This window comes from Megascapheus bottae, unplaced genomic scaffold (genome assembly GCF_031878675.1).
Source record: "Megascapheus bottae isolate mThoBot1 unplaced genomic scaffold, mThoBot2.hap1 HAP1_SCAFFOLD_47, whole genome shotgun sequence".
NCBI lineage: Eukaryota > Metazoa > Chordata > Mammalia > Rodentia > Geomyidae > Megascapheus > Megascapheus bottae.
This window is the reverse complement of record NW_028327641.1, coordinates 1,172,852-1,177,839: the sequence shown is the minus strand read 5'-3', so window position 1 is coordinate 1,177,839 and position 4,988 is coordinate 1,172,852.

The following is a 4,988-nucleotide window of genomic DNA, read 5'->3' as shown; positions in this document are numbered from 1 at the left end:
TTACCTTTCTCATTGAGACATAGGTGGCCCTGTTTACTAGCAGCAAAGGCTCAAACGTGCAGTTTCAGGTGTCACCACTGCCTCTGTTACTGGGTAGATCCAACTCTGTCATCGATTCTGAGGTCTGCTCTGGGAGTCTTGGTCACAAGTTGTTCTGTGGCATCTGCTGCCAGCCTGTGCCTATTTGCTTCCTTTCCTCCAGCAGCCTACAACAGGGAATGAAGTTCTGGCGCTGATGCTCTCCTTCATATGCAGGGCAGGATGAGCCCAACCCTCCCTCATCTTCCTCTTCCAATTTTTGGGAAAAATGTGCTGGCATAAGTCCTCAGGTGTGGGGCATGGCTGATCCACACTTTTAATCCAGGCTGGTCAGGAGGCTGAGATCTGAGTATGGAAGTTCCAAGTCACCTAGAACAGGAAAGTCTGATAGATTCTTACTACCAAAAATAAAAACAGCTGGGAATGGAGTTTGGGCTCAAGTGGTAAAGGGCTAGTCTTGAGTACAAATGCTTAGTGCCCAGGCCCTGAGTTCAGGCTCCAGCACTGCCAACAACCTCACTTTAGTGAGATTTTAGCTTTATCCATATAGGCACATCTCACTGGAATCTTTGCTGGTAGAGATAGTCTTCATAATTTTGTCTCAAGGTAAAGGTCCTCCTGGGGTAGTACACAAAAGGTGTCATGGAGAGAGGAGCCCCACTTGCTCCAGGTTTGAAGATGGCATAGGTCAAGCCAGCATGGAGTTGGCACATCAGTCTTTTTCCTAGCACCACCTACCAGTGAATGTCAAATGACATTGATTGTTGTGGGATTGTGTGATTGAAGTGCCCCATTAAGGGCAGTGTTAGCACATCCAAACTTGGATACCAGGAATGCTGAAATCTCAAAGCTAAGATTTCTGTTGGCTTCAGAAATGCTGGTGTGTCTGTTATTCACTAAAAGTTCAGGTGCAAAGATTCTGAAGCTTGATGCCATGTGTTTATTCCATTTAGTAAAATTATTTTAATGCACTGTATAAGTTAAAACATTTGATAAGAGTCAGGGGTAGTGAAAACATTGTTCTTGAATTCAGGTGTCTGGCAGGGTAATGGGGGGGTGTTGGTGGCTGGGTCTATGAAGCTGGAGCTGCTATCAAACCATGGATCATGTTCCTCTTTGTCTGGGAGAAATGACTCCAAAGATGAAATTTGAATGGTGAGGAAAAGATGATGATGTACTCAGGAAATTTCTCCTAAACAAATGCTCATGTGGAAGTGGGATGGGGGCTGGGCATATCTGAGGCAGAGCTTAAGGGGGCTTCTCATGGCGTTGAGAACGTTCCTTGCGACTTCAGGCATGCAGCAGGGTGTTTTAGATGACCATTGTGATGGAATAAGACTGGAGACAAGATGAATGCTGGGATCCTGCAATGCTCTTGCATGAGTGGCTGGTGGCTCACCTGAAAGAACTAATTATGTCTATAAAAGAAATCAGGAATTTGTTTTGATTAGATAATACCTGTAATCCGAGGCATATTCAGGATCCTGATCTTAGTATTGTGGTTTAAAATCAACCCAGCAAAGGGAAAAATGCATGAGACTCTTCCTCCCAGTGTAGAGCAAGAACAAAGATTGAAGTAGAGCTGTGGCTCAAGAGCTAGAGTGTTACCTTGAGCAAAGAAGAGCTAAGAAAAAGCTCCAGGTCTTGAGTTCAAGGCCAGGAATGAAAGAAGGAAGGTAAAAAAAGGGAAGTATGTGAGGAAGGGAAATATATAAATGAAAGAGAGAAGGAACTAGAAATTTAAAACTAGAGAATATTTAAAAGTCATCAGTCCTTCTAAGAAAAGTGTTGGAGTATGGGTTCTATATGTGGTGAACTGGAAGCGCAGCAGTGACTTGTTAACCAAAGAGTCACCATGATGAGCAAAGGATAGAAATCTGCATGAGCCTCTTAGCGGATGGAGTCACAGAAGAGAACCTCAGCTCCCATCCCATAGTTAGAAGTATATAGAGATGGGGAAGTTGGCATCACCTTGATGTCATTGTGTCCATGGAGACTGGAAGCCATGGCTCTGTGAAAGCACAATGTTCTGGTTACTGAGCTGAGAGGCTGAGGAGGGCCAAGTCCTGGCCATGAAGAAATCAGGCTGGCAGCAGAGCAACTGTGCTGCAGTGTGTGACTGCTTGGCTGTTCTTATTCTGTGGTGGATCAGGCCGGAGCAGGTGATAGTAACTGTTTTGTGGTCACAAGCCCTTCACCAAGAGCTTCCTCTGGGATCCTCATAAGCTACAGGGTGGCTGGTGGTGGGATGTGTGTGGGGTGGAAGTGACAGAGGGATGGACGCATGGCAAGGTGGGTGAAGAGATGAGAGGAATGATGAGAGCCCAGTTCATTGGTTTCCAAGGTTAATGTGTGGGAGGTAGAGAGGCATGATGGAGGAAAGATGGAGGCAGGGGAAGGTGGTGACAGAGTGAGGCCATCTGTAGTGCCAGCCTGGCCATCATCTGAAGCCCATAGGCAGCTTCCTGATCCCTCACTTTGTCCTGCTCCTTGTGGAGGGAATGTCACGTGTACCCAGAGCTAGGGGTGGGGCAATGTTAGTAGCACCTGGAGAACCATTGGCCTCTACCTGGGTGAGGGGTGGTTATGGCTCCCATGCTGGGTGGCCTGATAGCTATGGAACAGATCTCTCCTTAGCTACCACAGTCAGTGGCTGCTCTCCATCTAGGGTTAGGGCACCTGCTCAGCCATCAGGACACCCCATGCCAGGACAGAAGCCTACAATTCAGATGGCAGCACAAGGGTGAAGATGATCTCACCGTAGCCCTAGTTACATGGCTGTCCCTGCATGCAGGACAGGATGAGCGGGGGGAAGATGTTCTCTGTGTTTTTCCACAGCCTATCCTGGCCTCTTCTTGTGTCTGATTAGACCAAGAGAGTACCAGGTTCCCTCTCATAGTCCTGGTTCTTTTTCTTTTACAGTCATGAGGCTTGAACTCAGGTCCTGGGTACTGTCCCTGAGCTCTTTTGCTCAAGGTTGATGCTCTACCATTTGAACCATAGTGCCATTTCCAGCTTTTCCTTTTCATGTGGATCTCTGATATCTCCAGTGCTGTACCTGCAGAGAGGCACTCACCCCACAGACAGAGCCACCTCTGCCGTGATTTTGACTGCCCACAACCCTCACACCCACTCCTTGCACACCCCTCGACTCCAGTTTTAGGTCCTCTTGGCCTGGGTGTCCAGCCTACCCCTTCCTACACTCACTAAGAGTCTACAATTGTCTTCCCAGGGTCCTTTCTTCTACCAGCCAGAGTACAGACTGTGCACATCTTGACGATCACAGAGCTCAAAGCCAAAGGCTGAGATGCAGAAGGGGGTGACCCAGTAGCTGCACAGGGCCCATGGATCACCCTGTGCTTCCCCCAGCCTGTGACTTCCCCCACCCACTTGGCAGGGAAGCTCCATGCCCACATCCTGATCCCTGGTCCCCTCCAATTCCATTCTCCCTTGGATTTTGCAGACTGTCTACCATCAGGATCTAAAATTCTATTCATCACTTTATGTCCTTATCACTGATTTGCTACTTTGGCAGGATCTCCCCGTGCCTGGAGAGTGGGCATGTCATGTACTCTCTGTGGAGAAGTTGCCCCAGGAGAAGAAATATGCACTTATGTGAATGTTGGACAGGGCAGGAGGGCTCCCTAGGATCAGAAGCCACAGGAGGGGTGCAGATGGGGGAATGCTAGGGGCCCCAGGGGACAGTGGGAGTTAGGGCACAGTTGGTTCCTTCTGCAGGGTTGACACCGCTTCACAATCCCAACAGAATGTGGTTCACATTACAGATGTCAGAGACAGTGCAGATTGCCAATGGGCGCAGGGGTCACTGTCACCCCCAGATGCTGGCTGCATGCTGGGATGCACGCAGAGATGTTTTCAAGATCAGATAATGAGGATGTTGCAGGGTGTAACCATTCTTTTCTGATGGCTCTCTATCTCTCTTGAGCTTCATCTCTATCTTTGGCTTTTTCTTGGCAGTTAACTGGACATGAGAGTTTCATGGACTTTCCTTTCTGGACTGGCTTCAAACAGAAGCTATGCACAGTTTTCAAACCATACCCTACTGAAGAAGGGAAGCTTGATCTGGTGCTTAACTGGGTTGCACTTTGGCTCCGTTTGCTATGCCTCACGGGAGGGGGCTCATCATTTGTAGACTAAGATCTCATGACCTTCAAAGCCAAATGCTACCTGAAAGTTCAGGGTCCCAGCCTATGTGTTGGGCCAGGGTGAATACATTCTCTGTTATGCTGGGTCATCAACCCATGTTTTAAGCTGGAATTAGGCAGTGCCACATTTGATAAGAACATCTGCCAGAGATTGTCACCTCATGAAAGCAGATTCTAAATTTGTATTCCATTTCCTGTGGTGGAGAAATCCCCTCCAAGTTAGACAGGCTCACATCCACCTGCAGGTCACACTCCTAATGCACCCTTGAGTGTCCTCATGGTATTGGGATCTAAGTTTGTAGGGAATGCTGGTTTAGTCCATGAATTAGCTGGACAAGTGATGAAAAACATGTTGTGGATTAATATGAGAACAATTTAAGAAGCCCTGGAGGAGCACCAACCTGACCCTCTGTGGTGCTATAAATCTGATAGGATGTTCCAGACGATGAAAAAATCACATGGCTTTGTGTTTGGCATCCAGACAAGTGAGTGCATGTCTTAGCTGTCAGCCAATACAGAGGAGGACATGAATAAGTGGGTGGAAAACATCTGTCAGACCCCTGTCTGGGGGCAGGTGGAGAGAACATAGGAAGGTAGATACCATGGCTGTGGTGGGGCCAAAAAAAAGGGTAAAAGAGGCAAAGGAACCAGGTACTGGTAGCTCAAGACTGTCATCCTAGCTACTCAGGAGTTTGAGATCTGAGGATCACAATTCAAAGCCAGCCCAGGACAGAAACTCCATGAGACTCTTATCTGCAATAAACTACTGAATGCAAGAAGCTC